Source organism: Coenobita brevimanus, chromosome 76 (genome assembly GCF_032717465.1).
Source record: "Coenobita brevimanus isolate Jiangsu-jjx chromosome 76, ASM3271746v2, whole genome shotgun sequence".
In the NCBI taxonomy this organism is placed as follows: domain Eukaryota; kingdom Metazoa; phylum Arthropoda; class Malacostraca; order Decapoda; family Coenobitidae; genus Coenobita; species Coenobita brevimanus.
In genome coordinates, this window is record NC_137029.1 from 4,340,057 (window position 1) to 4,359,195 (window position 19,139).

A 19,139-nucleotide genomic window follows, 5' to 3' on the forward strand; every position below is an offset into this window, starting at 1 on the left:
GTCTGTGACGTCAGCACGTCGAGGTAAGATGCCAGTTTCCAGCCCGTTGGTTTTCATATTTCCCCGATGTTTTGCCTTCATACTGTAAGAAACTTGACGAATTTTGCCCTCTGAGTCTGTAAAATAACAAGAGTAATCCGAGAGGGCAAACCTCCGCCAAGGTGGAATGTGTGGCAGATATTATGGAGATATCTTGTAATTTTTGTGCAAACATTAATGGTATTATTTATCGAGCTAGAAACAAAAGTGTTGAAACTGCCACTATCCCGCGATGGTGGAGAATCCTTTATAAAATTCGTGGATCCGGATGATGATCCAGATCACAACCAAAATCTAATGGATTGTTCCTTAGGCCATACCCTACCCCTCCACAAAAATTCAGGAAATCCGTTCATAACTATTTTGCGTAATCATTAATCCTGCTAACAGACAAACAGACAAACATATCAACGCCGGCAAAACATAACTTCCTTGGCGGAGGTAATTATATCAATAGTAGTAATATTAGTAGTAGTAGTAGTAGTAGTAACGATGATAATAATGATTATATTATTAACTGCATATTTGATGAGGAAATGCTAAATGTACCACATAATGACTCTATCCGACAAGGAGAATATGTTTTCACCCCTGTTTGTTTGTTAGTTTGTTTGCCTTTACCAGGATTACTCAAAAACTAAAGGAGAAATAGGAATCAAATCTGGTGGGTAGATAGCCCATATCCCAGGGAACAATCGACTAACTTTTGGGACTGATCCGGATAGTATTACAGATTCTGGATCCGGAAAACACTTTTTGAGAAACCCCAATCAATGATGAGAAAACCTAACCCACTATAAAGAGTGGTGTGGAAATTATGTTGCCCTTGTCGGAGAGATGCGCTCCAATGAGTGCCCCTCTAGTTATTTATGCGTTCAAACGGATAAGGTATTTTTAGTTAAGTTCTTGATGTCTCCACACGACTTTAAGCAAACGTAAGAATCCTCAAACTGCAGGATTTGATACAGCCTCGGCTAATTCAGTCAGTACTACAGTTGAATATAACCGTCGAAAAAAATCATCTTGTGATAGCCCGACTGAGATGAAAATTATGTCATCCGACTGACCTGGTCAGATGGAGCGTTACTTGATTATTCCATAGTTACAGTTGAATAATATCACGGAACAAAGTCATCCAGTGGCAGCCTGGTTAAAATACAAAAAGAGTCTTGTGTAACTCGAGATAGCAAGAGTTGCATCCCCGTACTACATACACTAATAATTTCCAGATGACAGAAGCCATAGTACTAGGCTATAATCTGGGAGTCATAAGGCTTCGTAACGCCTCTTCCTGAACGACGGATTTTGCATAATACACCATTTCAGAATCTGACGTTATTTATATTGCCCTAATATCGACACACTGTAGTTTGCATCAGTAAAATACGAGAGAATATTGAGGTGTAATGACCTGAATATATCTTGAAAGGTTGAAGTGTTACGAAATCTTCAAGGCCATGTTGATTATGATTCTAATTCCAAACGCCATTCTGTCGAACTGTTAGGATATTTTTTTCTGTCGAAGCTGTTAACCGAAATGATATTATATTCACCATATTCTGCTGTATTTGGCTGTAAGCCTCATTGATCAGATGACACTTTACATAATCTAATATTGGAGAGAGAGAGAGAGAGAGAGAGAGAGAGAGAGAGAGAGAGAGAGAGAGAGAGAGAGAGAGAGAGAGAGAGAGAGAGATTTAAGGCCACTACTCATTTTTACGATCCATCCATGTGCTCTAGAGGGTACCAAAAGGAAAATACAAAAAAATCCTTTTCACGTGTGCAACCAAAGGGAATAAAGAGCTTCATGTGAAGCGAGGAGAGGATGTGGAGCACTTGTGGCTGAGTGTGGTGGTATAGGTGAAGAAGTGGGGAGTGGGAGGGGGGAGGACGGATAGAAAATGAGGACAGGGAGGGGAGAGGACGAGAGGAAATGAGGACAGGGAGGGAAGACGACGAAAAGAAGTGAGGGCAGGGAAGGGAGGAAACGAAAGGAAGTGGGGGCAGGGAAGGGAGGAAACGGAAGGTGGTGAGGGCCGGGAGGGGAGGAAACATAAGGAAGTGAGGGCAGGGAGGGCAGAGGACGGAAAGAAGTGAGGACAAGGATGGAAGGGGAGAAGAAAGGCAGCATTCACCCACACAAGAGGAGTCGACCCAGTAAGACCGTGTGAAACAAAGCAGTATGGGGGATATGAAAGAAGGGAAGACTGAAAGGAGAAAAGAAAAAGAAAGAAAAAAGGTAGGAAGAGGGATAGAGGAGGGAGAGGAGGGGAATGACGATGACAGGGCGGAGGGGAAGCAGAGAGAGGAAAGGGAAGAAAGGAAAGGGGACGGATGAAGCATAGTGAAGATGGGTGATGAGGTTAGAGTACTGAAGAAGTGCAGAGAGTGGGATGAGTGTAAAGAGAAGGAGGGAGAGGATAGAGGAAGGAGGAGTCGGGGGGTTGAATGAAAGGGAAGAAAGAGAACAAAAGCGGAGGTAAATGGAGAGAGAGAGAGAGAGAGAGAGAGAGAGAGAGAGAGAGAGAGAGAGAGAGAGAGAGAGAGAGCGTTGAAGGTATTGTTGCCACTGCAGAATAATGAGGCAGAAAGATGTAGATGATACTAAATACACATTAGCAGAGAAAAGTGTATTAATCGAAAGTCTTGGTATGCATGTCTGCGGCCAATACTTCTTATACACTACTTGGACACTGCTAAATCGTAGTGTGATCTTGCTACTCTAACCCTCAATATTCCAGCGACTGGGAATGGATGGTATTTTGTTTCTTTATTGTGGAGCCTCTCAAGTGTGAAAGAATTAGTGATCGCATGTGTACAGTTGTGGACATCAATACTGAAACTCTTCGTATAGACAAACAGGAAGTGAACCAGTATTTTTAAACCCATTGTTGCTGTCTTTGCTATTGTTATTGCTGTTGTTTCGAGGGCATTTGTTGGAAGTTTGTAGAGCTGGAGAAAATCGTCTGGGTGTAGCAGTAACAAAATATAATTCCTTCATCAGCTTCAAGGAGATGAATAGTAGCTACTGCATCTAATGAAATGAAATTGAATACAAATGCCTGGCTCCAAAACATAAATTAGGTTACTCCCACAATACAACAGACTTCTATTCAACATGTTTTTCCCAGCTGCCTGGAAAATATACCGGTATGTAATTAACTCTCGGGAAAATCATTCGTATCCTAATGAACCCATTCGGTTTGAGAGGTTCTCCCTTTATTGAATGAAACTGTTCGGTGTGTTTTTTTCTTTAGTATCTGGCACTTTTATGCAGTTTTAATTTGGGAGAAACTTACTGAATTTGAGAAATCAGATAACCTTTTTCAGTAAAACCATCCTGTACAACTGACTTTTCTGAAATTGAATAAAATCATCTGAAGGTAGTACGATTGTTCCGTAGCAAAATATGTCACCGGATTCAAGAGATTAGTCCAGATTGCTGCCTTCACTCCAAAACTTCCTTCTAAACCTGTGAAACAGGTAGTCATAACATGGAAAAAAAACATCGTCATAGAGAAGTTTTAACCAGTTACGGTACTGTTTGCAACTGTCACATTTGGGATTTGGCTACCAGCTCGTGAATTCAGACTTGGATTCCCTTTCTTACTGTTTGGTAACAATACCTCCCTTTGACACACATTTCTGCCACTGGAAGTTAAGGTTTAATAGGCATTGCGTTTGTTTGCTTCCTCCTTGAGTACCCCACTTAGTAACAATGCTGTACTGGTGTGTGACAGGTAAGGGGAGGCGAGGAGTGGATTTACAGTTACACAGAAAGAAGATCCAATGGATTAATTGGCTCTGCCCTACCTCCCATCCTGTCTGCAGCCGGGCCGCCAACTGGGGGTCCAATTAGAGGTGAGATAGAATACAACGCGTGGCAGTTGTGTACCCAGTCTTTGCCACACAGTTAGTTGCCACGCTATACAACTCGCTGGAACCATATCTTCTGTAGTTATTTTACTTAATTCTGAACACCACCATTAGTGTACATAGATTTCTTTTTATTATATGTTTCATACCATCAGATGACTGTAGTAATCTTAGGATTTACCTGTGAAGGACCTTTAATTGTACTGAGTAAAGACTCCTCAATTTTTTCCCTGCATATTTTTGAAAACATCTAACGCTGAGCAGAATAAACAGAACAGGAATATGTCCTTGAGCTGAAGGGATTAAAAATGACAAAGTTACCATTGACTTGTATATACCTGAGTAGACTACTACAGATAAACTTGTATACAGCGACTGATACATAAATATATGCGGCAAAATGATTATAAACTATTGCATATCACCTATTACTGTATTTATTACAAATCCATGACTGGGTACGCTCTCATAGATGTGAAAATATACAAATTTTTGTAGTCTACTGTATATCTCTACATTAAACGGAAATAGGTAAAAAACAATCGTTCATAATACAGAAAAAGTTACAAGGTCCAAGGGCAATTTAAACATGGCCTCCTAGCATGGTTGCACGTCCTCGTTTTTATGGAAAATACGGCGCTCTTGTCAACCAGCAGAAAGGGCATGATGCATAAAATCAGACTTTTATACCAGTTTTGTGAATCACATGGTATGAAAGTAAACGAAGATAAAACTAAGTTTATGGCTGTGGATGGAGGTAATGTGGACCAGGAAGCTTTGCATATATGTTTAACCATACATGCACCTGTAGCCCATGTGAGTATTATACTATATGTATCTACAGTAGGTAGTCCTTTTACGGCGGATGGGTCTACATCTTCTGCTTGTAGATTACATGCCCAGTTTAGGTTATACCGCTTTCCAAAGTATATATCATTTGTAAGCAAAAGCAATAATGTTATAAAGTGTTAGAAGCTGCCTCATTTCTACGACTATAAATAGTTCTGAATCTTAAACAAGTAATGAAATGTGCCTTTTGGAGGAATCTCCCTTCACGCGCCCTCATTACAGCCAAACAACGTAAATTTTTTAGAAATATGTGGCGAGACAGGGGTAATATGAAGGACTACCCACTTCCTCATGCCAAACGACTCAATAACTATCACATGCCACGTCATGTAAAAGATTTAATATACTGTATTACGACGTCGGCGATGTTCAAACTGACCTTGAAAATATTAAGCAAAAGATCACGACGTCGAATTCATTAGGTTTCTCCTATTTAAGAATGAATCTCTATTTAATTGTAAACGACATGTATGGAACAACGACTAAGTTGAACGAACATGAGTGGGTATCATGGACACGTTTACGGCCATGCCACGTTGAGTACACCGCTTCCCGTACGATAAGCGAAGTTAAGCAACGTTGGGTCTGGTTAGTACTTGGATGGGTGACCGCCTGGGAACACCAGATGCTGTTGGCATAACTCCCTACGTGTCAAGTGGGGTTGGTGGAGGATTAGTGCCCCTCCCTGTAAAACAATTAACTCTAAGCCCATGATCACCCCGTTTGGGATACATGGCGTCTGGCAATGGATGGATGGTTTACATGTAAGTGTTCATTATTTTGTGTTAAAAGAGGGATGCTGGAAAAGGCGAGTTAGGGGTCGGCTTCCAATTGAAGATCTAGTACTCGTATATCCACAAGTCTATATGCCAACTGAAAAACATGTAATAGAGGAATGTGTGAAACCATTATATTTAAGGCAACCTTACAATCTGACCACAATTGATGACGTATTAGTGCAGAGAAATTTTTATGCCACAGTATACAAAATATTTCATCAAATATTAACTGAGTGTTTAATATGTATATTTTTCTTACCTTTCCTTTATACTATTATTCATTATTTCAAAATCTTAAGTTGTTTATCCCTCCGCGACTGCAAGTTTAGAGTTCTGCTTTACAGTTCACATAGTGTTCTCAAGGTGCGTGTACTTATTATGGACTATTCTATGTATCAAATTGTTGTCAACTTTGTAACAGAAATTTGTGGTCAATAAAAATATCCTTCTACCTGCCTATCAGTGTATGTGTGTCTAGTAGGGGTGGGCGATACCAGCAAAAAATGGTAATCATGATTACTGATTACTTTTATGAAAGTAATCGATTAGTAATCGATTACTATTTCGATTACTATCAATATATCAGTACAGTATAATCATTATAGTGTCATGGTTTGAGTGCACTAGTGTAGGCTACTGTACCTGTAAGCCTAAGGACTAGAAGCGAGAAAAAATCGAGCAAAAGCCTTCAAGCAAATCTTTTGGAGACTGCTCTATAATTTTTATTCTTTCCAAAACTATAAATATAGAAAGCAAGCGACATACCAAGACGTCTTCATTCCCGGGGATCAGTTGGCTGTCATTGTTTTGTTTACGAGTCAGCTGTGCGTTCCGCGGGAGACAATCTGTCTTGTGTACTGTTCTTATGCATGTCTATAAAATCCGCTTCAAAAAGAAATCTTACTTGCAAAACTGTAATGTAACATGAATAATAAGCTTAATGTTAAGGAAAATCATATGGGTCATCTTAAAGTTTCTGGTGTCCAATCCCCAAAACGAAGATAGGTTATTTGGAAGTCGTCACTTTATTGGTATTTCCGCCAAATATCATGCTTACAAAATGAAATACCAGTGATCATTATCATTGTTCTCACAAATAAAATACATACCTAGGAGTTGGCAGCTAAATCGTCTATCTATGCCACTGAGACGAAGGATTCATTTACAACTTGCTGTACAAAAATGCCTCCAATTTTTCGATTCGCGAAGGACTACAAGTGCATTGCCAAACGTAAGATGTTTAACAAACCATAACCTGGCATGTTAATGGCTAGAAGTATGACAAAAATCAACCAAAAGTACTCAATAAAATAATCGATTACTGGAAAAATAATCGATTACAATATTTTTCTGGCGAGTAATCGAAGTAATCGATTACAAATAATCGATTACGCCCACCCCTAGTGTCTAGCCACTGAGAATTCAATTCTTTGTAAACAATCTGCTGAACATCAGAACCGATAGTGTAGTACCTTCGTTGATGATAATCTCACAGATCTAACACTTGCAATGACACAGGCTATTGCATCAGGTATGGCGCTGACCCAGACAGTGTTCGCGTTGCATCTTCCCATTTTTCAGAATATAACTGTGAATCGGAATAAAACCCTTCTGTCAAAAGTTATCGACCATAAACGATGAACATCGCGGCCAACTATAAACATTTTAGGTAAATTTTTATTGTTTGTGATTCCAGGTGACCAGTTAGTCCGTTCTGTTACACAACCGGCTTTTCCGTCCTGTGTGACACAACCAGCTTTTCCGTCCTGTGTTACACAACCAGTTTTTTCCGTTCTGTTTGACAAAACTAGTTTTTCCATTCTGTGTGACACAGTTTGTCCGTTCTTTGTGACACAACCGGTTTTTCCGTCCTGTGTGACACAATCAATTAGTCCGTTGTGACAAAAGCAATTTGTCAGTTATGTGAGACACAACCAATCTGTCCATTCTGTGTGACACAATGGCACTTTCAGCTGTTACAGTCCAACTTACCATATTGACATCAGGACTGATTTGTCATTTTTTTTTTTTTTTTTCATTATTCTCTATTTCAGCATTCTGCGGCAGGAAACATGCAGATGTAGCCTCCTGCATGATGGTGGCTTCCGCAATATTTTGTAAGTGTGGCACACATCTTGCATTATGGATATTGACTTTATTAATTTTTCACCCTCGACTTTGAACTTGACGAATGTGGGCATTAGGCATTACAGTAGCTAGTACATTATGTAAGGCTGTGTTGTGTGGGTGTTGTGGTTGTGTAAGATGTGTGAGAGGTGCGTCAACAGAGCCAGAGTATTACACAAGCGCTGAGCCTTCCCCCTCACACACTCTGACTCTCACACCAGCCTTTGATGTCAGTTCACCAGGGTCCTACGGCGCTCCAATTTCAGTGCTCCTGCTCCTGCTGTTCTCGCTGGAGTTGCCTGTCGTATGCAGCAGCAGGAGGACTGTATATCTAAGGAATTCTTTTAAGCAACTTCGCTAAATCTTTTCTGTAACTCTACAGTAATGTCATGTATTGTGTTACTCAGACAATAAAATTGATTAAAGTCAGCGTCAAAGTAATTCCTAATTAACATTCAGACTACTGTGACACTTTATCAACTAAACAAGATCGCCTGGCATTAGCTGAAACATACTATAGTTTTTCTGATCATGAGAATATGGCGATGGTATTAACATTGTCAGGCTTCAGTAACTCAGCTGAGTAAAGTAGTCTGGCGTTAGCTGCAGTAGGATACTTGACTTGTCCCGACTATGAGGTGGTTAATGCTTTATCTGATAGTTCCCTAAGTAAGAAGCTTCTTGAATGCGGCAACAGATTGTTGCAATTTTCTCGTAATGTTACCTTTTATTTAATATTATACTGTTTCTTGCATCAAACTTCTTGCAATATCCGTGTTCTAGACAAGAAAGCTGAGTCATATTCTTTATTGATTATCAGTCCCATTAGCACTCAGAAAAACAGTTTAACAATTTTTTGTTTTCCCAATAAAATGACGACATTTAGCCACCTCAGCCTCAAGACGCATAGTACTGTTCAATTTATGGATTTTCCCTGCGATTTAATTCAGCTTAAGACACGCCTTTTGAAATAGAGGAGTTTAGTAAAGCCTTCATTAACCCCTTCATTACCATTAGTTTGAAAGCCTTCATTAACCCCTTCATTACCATTGGTTTGAATGTCATCGTATTGTGGTAGCAACAATAATGTTATGCAACACATGATGAGACTGAAGTGCTTATTCCCTTCATTACCATTAGTTTGAATATAATCATGTAGTGGTATCAAGAATAATATAAAGTACGTCATGGAACTGAAGTGGTTAACATTTAACTCGAGGGGGTCACTTCCATACTGTTCTTAATCTTCACTGTCAATTTATTAAATTGATCTTGACTTATATGAGAAAAATGGGTTCCTTATGAGAGTTTCTTCAAGGCTTCATAAAGTCGGCATGTGGTTGCAGTAATAAAATAATTCGTCATCAGGGTGAAGGCGTCAGGGTGTTGTGCAATACTTCTCCTTACCAGTTTTTTTGCTTCATGTGGCAAGTCACTGCCTTCACCACGTCATCTCTTGTTTTTAGGTTTGCTTTTTGTCTCTATCGATCCATCTGTAGTCGGATGCCGCAATTCCTGTGGGGATGGCCACATACATATCTCCTCCACGTCAACCTCTCCTCCACCATCAAGATGTCTCTAAGTTATCTTCTTTTCTTTTGTTTGTTTTCTAGCTGCTCAGAATTTAGTGCATTCATTTTTACATACCTACATGATCTTTAAAATCTTGTTGGCTGAGAACAAGTACACCCCATAAGTCTACATATAAAACATGCAGGAAGCCGTGGAGGATATCTTCCTGTCAAACTGACGAGGGAAATGCCAAGAACTTTTATCTTACCCTAACTAACTTTCTAAATGACAGAGTATATAGTATGTTTAACAATATATCAAGAATGACAATAAACTCTTCCAGCAGGGGATGGTATATAATGGTTACCCTTAAATACCCTTTACTGTGTTATTTCTGCGCTTTCACAACAGATGGTGCGATCATCACGGCGCGTTCTCAGTAGTGCTTTAGATAGAAACTTTCCTGTTTTCCTACCATATTGTTCTTCCACAAGCCTCTCCCTGTCTTCCACTCCCAGTCTCCCTCAGTTTCTCTCTCTCTCGTCCCTTACCACAAGGAAATAACCCTGGATTATTTTGACAGTCTAAAGGATATTCTAAGATTATACGGTGTTACAGTGAACGATAATGACATCGACGGGGACCAGGAAGTTCATTAGACAGTGCTTGTGGGTGATAAAAACACTGACTGTAATGTGAGCAGTAACTGATATTAGCAGTGAGTGATAATAGCAGTGACTGTGGTAATAGCAGACTGCAGTTACTTGTTTGTTGTTGTTGTTGATTCTCTCCTCATTAGAGGAGAACGGGCCTTTCTGTAGCCCGGTTGGTGGTGGTTGGCTTGAGTGGGGTAAGGGGGAAGACAGGGCCTGGGGATTGCCCAGCACACACGCCCTGTCTCCTGGCTGAGTTTGTGGTGTGTGTGCTGCAGTTACTTACAATAGCGGTGGAAATAATAATAGCAGTGACGGCGATAATAGCGGTGATAGCAGCTGTGAGTGAAAATATTGGTAGTCGTAATAATACCAGCTAGTGACAACACCAGTGACTGATTATAGCTGAGACTGTGATAACAGCAGTTCGCGATAATAGCAGTGACAGTAATAATAGCAATACAGTTACTTAAAATGGCAATGGCAGTGATAATTGTGGTGGTAATAATAGCAGACAGTAACAGCAGTGACAGTGATAATGGCATTGGCAGTAATTGCAGTAACAGTAATAATAGTAGTTACAACAATAATAGCAGTTACAGTAATATTAGCAGTGAGTGATACCAACATTGATAGTAATAATAGTGGTTACAGCAGTAATAGCACTGTGATAACAGCAGTTACAGTAATAATAGCAGTTACAGTAATAATAGCAGTTGCAGTAATAATGTCAGTGACAATTAAAGCACTCATTATAGCAGTGACGATAATAGCAGTGACAGTGATAATAACAGTGACAGTAAAGTGAGTGACTATCAGTGACAGTACTGTTAATGGAGGTTATTAGTGACATTTATAATGGCAGTGACATTGATGACTGTCAGAGAAGTAATGGCAGCGACAGTGGTAATTGCAGTGGCAATATCGTACTAATAGCAGTGACTGATGGTAATTGATAATATCAGTGACAATACCAGCAATTGATGTGATAATACTGACACTGTTTCACTGGGAGCAGTGATAATAGTGATACAGCAGTGACTAATAATGGCCAAAAGTGATTTTAGTAAATAGTGGTAGTGGTTATAACAACTGCTAATAAGTGAAAATATTTAATACTGCTATCACTAAGGCATACCACGTTGAGTACACCGCTTCCCGTTCGATCAGCGAAGTTAAGCAACGTTGGGTCTGGTTAGTACTTGGATGGGTGACCGCCTGGGAACACCAGATGCTGTTGGCATCCCTACGTCAAGTGGGGTTGGTGGAGGATTAGTGCCCCTCCCTGTAAAACAATTAACTCTAAGCCCTTGGCCACCCCGTCTGGGATACATGGCGTCTGGCAATGAATGAATGAACTAAGTGGATAACACTGACTGATATCACTAATCAGATAACATTAACTGGTAATAACATTCGCAGTTATGTTGTCAGTGAGAGTAGCCAGGAAATGCGAGGTCGTTCTCTGTGTGACATTTAACCATCATATTGGCAGCACCGGTAAGTTGCCTGTCTATGTCAGGCATGTGCAAGCCCCCCGCTACAATGCATACTTATACAGAAATGGTGATATAGACACCTTTCTTTCTCAGTGAACATTCAGTGATCCTAACAAACAGATCACGCCGCTTAGATTGGTGGTGGTGTGGGAAGTGTTGAAGAGGTGAAGGGCCACGTGTCAAGGAAGTTTCATTAGTTCTACTGTAGTGTTCAGTACTTTAACGTTGTGTATGACGTGCGAAGTACAGTACATCCCTTTACTTCTTAGACCTTTCTTCGAGAATAAATCAGAAACCAGAATACAGAAGTCCCACGGAAGGTTCACTCCAGTGTTGATGATTTGGTGGATACTTTTTCATATTTATATCTATAATTGTGATGTTTACTATTACCGGCAGTGCGGTGAACTGTTAATACAATTACAGGTTTATTGAGCAATATATCAAATTGTATTACTAATGCTTGGCCGAGAAATATTTCCGGAACTAATATCCTTCCCATTACAAAATCTTTGCAAATACCATTATCTTTGTTTCCATACTATTATTAAGCCCACAATAACCAACTCTGACAAGAAAGAAGAAAAAAGATTGTTTTCGCATATTTTGGCGTGTCGCGATTTCTGACAATTTCTCGGCGTCGCGCCGCTGCGATTGCCAAAAATATTGTTTGGTACTTTTCTGATACTCCTTGGACTTACCCCGATCTGTTGTAAAAAGAATTAGGTCATTACCAATGTGTGTGTGTGTGTGTGTGTGTGTGTGTGTTACCTCCATACGATTTGACTCGGCTTTAGACTGAAATCTTGTGTAATGAATGCGGTTACAAAGATGATCAAACAACATCCATTGTTCGAGAATCTGAAGGTACCAGTATTTACAAAAGAATGTGAATACTAGAAGAGATGTTTGAAAACGATTTGCTCCGGCAAACTGTATAAAAGTCATCATCTCTGAAATCCACGGACAGTCTTGTGGCCTTAGGAAGATGCCAAACACCTTTTTCTTATCTTTCTTCTTACTGCTTCAGGCAATCCTATTCCATTTAGAAGAGATCTAGCTAAGTGGAGGAGTTCAGTAGTCTTAATTAAACGTCTAAGCATTAGTTTTTTTTTTTTTTCTTATCTATAAAAATCGTCTGAAAGTACCAAGAACAAATAAATTAATACCTCGAGATACTGAAAGGGTTACTATAGTCTGCAGAAGTAATTATCATGGACGAGAACGTTTGCTCCCTTGAATCCAATAGTGCATTTTCTCCCGACTACCACACGACTTTGCTCAGCTTTAGAGGATCTTGTTGATAATGATGATGATAGTGATGATGATGATGATGATGATATCTGAAGGGTTTGTCTCCTATACTTTCTGCACAGCAGGTGTCTCACCCACATCTAAGTTAAATAATCTGGAAATATCATGATGAAAATAGAAAATACGTCACCACACTGAATGGGATAACATGGCCTATGCAGAAACGACATGACAAGGAAGAGGTACTTGGGAGCCTACCGAGCTGACAAGAGTTAGGCCCAGAGATATCTATCTATCAATTGCCAGACGCCTCAATCCCGTTTAGGGTGGCCACGAACAAATCGCCTCCAAGTCGCCCTGTCCCCCGCCATTTCACTGCCCTGCTTCCAACTCACACCCCTCTCTCTCATATACCTCTCCACACAATCCCTCCATCTCATCCACGGCCTCCCCCTCCCTCTTCCCCCCTTCACCTCACTCACATACACTCTCTTCGTCAGTCTGTCACCCTCCATCCTCTCCACATGGCCAAACCACCTCAGTGTGTTCCTCATAACGCTTCCTATCACATCCACATCAACGCCACAACGCTCCTTTATATCCTCATTCGTCAGCCTGTCTCTCCACGTGACTCCACAGGCTCCTCTTAAATAACTCATTTCCACTGCTCTCACTCTTGACTTGTGTCCTTCCAACAACGTTCAAGCTTCACTTCCGTACGTTAGAGTTGGTATCACAATACTGTCATGTAGTAACTTTTTCACTTCCATGCTCACTTCCCTGTTTCTTATCACTGCTTTCAAAGAACCAGCAGCCTTCCTTCCCTTCTGTACCCTTTCAACCACTTCATCCTCCAAACCTCCATCCTTACTCATCACACTACCCAAGTACTTAAACGTACTCACATTTTCCAATTCCTCACCATCCAACCTCGCTGTACATTCACTGACTTCACCTCACTCAGAGATCATCACTTTTCTCTTCCCTACATTCACTTTTAGATTCCGTTTCTTACACACTCTCCCAAACTCATCCACCAAGCCTTGCAGCTCCCCTTTGTCTTCACTCAACAACTCAGTATCATCTGCAAACAACAGTACAGGGAGTTTCCAAACACTATCCTCTCTCACCAGGACAACTCCAACATCCACTACCCTACCTTGTACCTCTTTTATTACCCCATCCATGTACAGATTGAACAACCATGGAGACATGACATATCCCTGTTTCAACCCAACTTTCAAAGAGAAAAATTCACTTAGTTCACCATCTACACGCACTGCAGCCTTCGCACCATCGTACATACTCTTTACAGCATTCAGCAACTTCCCATCTACTCCATATATTCTTAACACTTTCCACAATCCTTGTCTATCCACCCTGTCATATGCTTTCTCCAAATCCATGAAAGCCGCATATAACTTCTTTCCCTTCTCTAGAAACTTTTCCACTAAAGATCTAAGAATGAATATCTGATTTACACAACCTCTTCCCTTCGTAAAGCCTCCCTGTTCTTCTCCAACTAATTTCTCTGTTCTTTCTCTAACTCTGTCAATAAGTATCCTACCATACACTTTTCCTATTATACTAAGAAGACAAAATGCCCCTATGATTACCACACACTTCTTTTTCCCCTTTTCCTTTGTACAAGGGAATAATTATACCTGACTTCCAATCCTCCGGGACTCTACCTTCCTCCCAGGCCAATCTGCACATCTTCCACATCCATTCTACTACTATCTCTCCCCCATGCTTCAGCATTTCACCACACACTCCATCAATTCCTGGGGCTTTCCCCGATTTAACTTTCTTCATTGCTTCCACAACTTCTATCCTACTGATTTCTTCCAGTCTTCTCACCTCCCTCCTTCTCCCAGCCATTCCCCAACCACTTATACTCGCATTACTTCCATCCTCTACCTTCAACAATTCCTTAAAGTGTTCTCTCCATCTGCTCACTTTTTCCCCCTTCTCCACTAGTAATCTACCATTTTTATCTCTCACTCCCCTGCTAACTTCACTTCCACTCTGTCTTACTCTTTTCACCTCTTTCCATAACATTTTCTTACAGTCCCTCCACTTTACACTCAAATTCCTTCCAAATTCCTCATCCACTCTCTTCTTACTCTCTCCTACTAATCTTTTCACCTCTCTCTTTCTTTCTACATATAACTCTCTCTTCCGCCTCTCAACTTCTTCCACGCCCCTATTTCTCATCCATTCATTGTATGCTTTCTTCTTTTGTGCCACAGCCTGTTTCACCTCTTCAGTCCACCACACTGTTCCTTGCACCCCCCTCCGTCTTCTTTTCCTTCCACACACCACATCACATGCTGCACATATTTCTTCTGTAAATATCCTACACACACCTTCCACGTCTCCCATCTGCTCCAATTCATATTTGCCCAATCGTTTCTCCACTTCTCTCTTATACTCTGCCTTTTTCTCATCCTCTTGTAACCTTTCCACTCTCCTTGCAACTACTCCTTCCTCTCGTCTTTCCCTTCTTCTATTCCTCCATCTTACTTGAATTCTAATTCTGGCCACCACCAAGTAGTGGTCAGAAAGTCCACTCCCCCAGCCTCTATAAACTCTTGCATCCATTACACATCTTCGCATCCTTTCATCCACACACACATAATCAATCATTGCCTTCCTTTCACTCAGTTCACCACCCACCCTTCTCATCACTCGCCATGTATACCTGTGGATCATTTTATGCCTGAAGAGGGTATTGGCTATCACCAACCCCCTCCCAGCACAAATGTCCACTAACGCACTCCCATTCTCATCTATCTCAGCAGGCACACCACACTCACCAACTACTCCATCCACCTTCACATTCTCAACCATTCACATCACCAATCAAAAACACTCTCTCATTCCTTCCAAACTTTTCCATGCACACTTTTACATTTGTCCAGAACTCTTCTCTCACTCTTCTAGCACGATCTTGCTTTGGCGCATACACACACACAATCGCCCACATTTATATTCCAACTTTCAACTTTACCCACACAATCCTTGACCCAACTGATCCATACTGTTTTATGCTCCTCTTCCATCTTTTACTCACAACTATACATACTCATTCCTTTGCCCTCTCATTCTCACCTACTCCTGTACATATACCCCATCCATACTCTCATTCTCTCACACTTTCTCCTCCCCATTTTGTTTCAGTTATTCCACATACATCCACTTTCGCACCCTCAAGCACCTGGACAATCTCTCTCTCTCTTTCACCTCATCATTCGCTCCCCTTACATTCCACCTTCCGATAACCATGTCATTTGTCCGGTCCTTGGTCGTCATCGTTTGGTCAGTCGTTGTCCGAGGCTTATTGTTTGTTTTTTTAGTTAGTTGTTTTCCGGGGAGGGTCACTAACCCTCCGCCTTTTACGACAAGCAGGGATACTGGGGGAGTATTCTTGAAAAAAAAAAAACCCTACCCCCAGAGATATGATTCACGATAATCTGTTTTGCTTAATTCCAGTTGCCTAGCCTGCTAAGAGTTTTTTTTTTTTTTTCCTTTCGTAGTCACTCCTCTGGAAATCTATACTCTACCCCCATTGACTGTTATTTTCTTGCCTTCATTCCTGCCCTGTTCAGTTTCTGCTAATGATAAACAAGGTCCTTGATTCTTCCTGTGTTCCTTAGAGAGGCAGATTAACCTGAATAACGAAAACATTGTGTCCACTTATGGGCTCTTTTGTGAATCTGAACACGGAAGTTATATTATTGGCCTTTTCTTTTGAAATTGGACAAGACCTTCTGGTGGTTGAGTCTTCTCTAATACAGTATGTTCTTTAATCTACCACCAGACGATTTTATTGAACTAAGAATGAGTTATAATTAAAAGAGCCTGAGAATGCCAATACTATCATTTTTAGCCCTCTCACGGCATGGAGGGCTCTTAATTTCCTACTTTAGTTCATGGCAAGGTATTTTATTGAGCTAACTATAAATAATATTAATAGTCAATAATACGTCTTTAGACTGAATAAAATAATAACGTGTTTGAAAAGATTTCTTTTAAAACATTTCTACAAACACTTGGTTTGGTACTGACAACCGCAACAGAAGGAAATGAGTGTTTTCAAATAATTAAAAAAGAAAATGACAATCAGACCTGAATTACCATTTTCGTAACTTAAGAATAAAAGGCCAGCCTGCAGTAAATTAATACCTCGATAGGTGCAAGACCAGACTTACTGGCAGTGCATGATCGAAAACCCTCTAATCACCTCTTGAAGATTTAACATAAGAAGGCCGTAACTCTGACTGGGACGTTCTGACCACCAGACTACCAAGCCCCTTTTTTCATACTTCCCCTCCAATTCTTTCTATAGTGTTCTGAACCGACTTTCTAAAAATACTTTCCAAATGCAGAAATACCAACAGTAAAGGGGGAAAATATGCATTGGTTTTATCGGTGTTCTCGCTGATGATCAGATTTTCTCCGTTTTCTTCCTCTTCCTCGTCGATGCCTTTATTGGCGGAAAAAGAAAATCGTGGCCCAATTTTGGTGCCAGACAGGAAATTGACCAGACGTGTTTGGATGGAATTTGACCACACATAAAGGCCATAACCTCCTGACTGAGGCCCCCTCGCTGTCTGGTCTTTTTTTATATTTACATTTTTGTTATTTCTTATTACCAGCTTACGATTTATCTCAGCTTGAGACGTATTGAACTAGGAGAGAGGGGGAGGCGGTGGCTGAGTCGGTAGAGAGGTGGTCTGCTGTCCCAGTAAACGCTGGTTCGAATCCCGGCTGAGATTGCTAAGAGCTTAAAGGATTTGAATTTCGCCAAACAGACTTTACTGATCTACCATAATACCCACTGACATGTTGTTAAAACAACCCCGCTAACACCAATACACCAGTCCTGTATAAGGCGTATGTAGCATGCGTTCAGTATGGACGGAGAGTGTTAGCGCCGAAGTGGTAACATGCGAAGATATATGGTACGGAAGAGGACCGTTGGGCCTCAGAAAACGGGCTGTTAATGCTTATGCCCAGAGTCGAACTCATAAGAAAAGTCTTCAGTAGCCCATTTACCGAACGTCGTCTCCCAAAAAAGGATAAAATGAACTGAGGCAGCAAAAAAATTTACCATGGACAGAAATGACACAATTAACATGAAGGTATTTATCATTGTACACTTGTAACAAAGAGGCGTTTTTAATCAAGTTAAGGTTAACATTTCTAACTAGCGGGAGTAGACATAGCCCTCAATTGCCTCTCCACTAGTAAACTGAATAAAACCGTCGGTAGCAGGAAAATAAATATAATGGCGTCCTCGAACTCTAAAAATGAGTTATCTTTTCTATGGTTTTTGTTATAACTTTTATATCGATAGAGTTTTAACAGTAAAAATACACTGGAATGTTCACAAGCTAAATGCATCAGTAAACTAGAGTGATCAGTTGTTTTGGTGTCTCGTAACTGACAAGAATGCATTGCAAGACCAGATTCACTATCACCCACATCAGATCGAGTTTCAGGTATTCTGATTATTCCCTTCATTCCAATGACTCTTATTACCTTTAGACAGTTTTACTTATCCAGTGAGTACTTCCATGTTGGAAAGGTTAGATACAGACAATTATCCCCTTCATTACGAAGAACCTTTCCTAAATTCACACAAAAAATTCCGGAAGCAATAAGAAGAAACAAAAATGTACGTCACTGGATTACAGGGGTTAAATTCTCTCTCTCTCTCTCTCTCTCTCTCTCTCTCTCTCTCTCTCTCTCTCTCTCTCTCTCTCTCTCTCTCTCTCTCTCTCTCTCTCTCTCTCATCTATCCATGCTTCCAAATTGTTCTGCTCAGACTTTTAGCCGCACCTTCAGGGCGGCCACATACTGTAATGTGGGTCGGTAAATGTGTCACACTCACTCACTCACTGAACCTTTTTCAGGAATGAAAACTGATAATTTGCAGCCGTAGTGTGTTATGAGCATCACATGGGGTGTGTGCTGAGAGAAAGGGGTATTGTTGGTGTCTGGGGTAAGTCTGAGGTGTTTATGGTGTGCATCAGGGGTATATCTGGGGTGTGCTCTGAGTGTGCCCTATGGGTATGTGTTAAAGGTAAAGGGACACCTTTCGGGATGAGATGGGGAGGTAGATACAGCTGAGGTGAGTGCTCCTATCTTATGTGTCCTTTACCTTTCTCTGTTGTTCCCACCTTCCATAACCCACTACAGGTCGGCGCAAGTCTAGTATTCTATTACAGCTGAAGCCAGGCGGTTTTATGCAGCTAAGTCATTCTTAGGGGGCCGAGAGAGCTAATAGTATCATTAACCATTCACGATTGGGAAAACACTAATATTCTATCACATCTAACCCCTGACGATTTAATTCACTTGTAAATGTCATTAGAGTCTGAGAAAGTTAACTATATTTTTTTCTAGTTCATTCATTTTTTTTTTTTCCCTGGCTACCTACCTTCTTTCCTACCCTCCCGAATTCAGGCTTCTTTTTCTGCTGACTTTTTTCTGTCATTGTCATTCCTTCTTCCCTGATCTACAATATTTTCCAGCCGTATTCA

At 40.7% G+C, this 19,139-nt stretch overlaps 1 non-coding gene and 1 pseudogene across 1 annotated transcript; both read left to right on the forward strand.

Annotated features, from left to right (window-relative positions):
• The first annotated feature begins 5,282 nt into the window (after positions 1-5,282).
• On the forward strand, positions 5,283-5,401 carry LOC145408320 (5S ribosomal RNA). The gene has a single exon (XR_013898910.1). It is a non-coding gene; the product is annotated as a 5S ribosomal RNA (ribosomal RNA).
• A 5,560-nt stretch (positions 5,402-10,961) lies between these two features.
• LOC145408338 (5S ribosomal RNA) lies at positions 10,962-11,078 on the forward strand (annotated as a pseudogene).
• Positions 11,079-19,139: the final 8,061 nt, after the last annotated feature.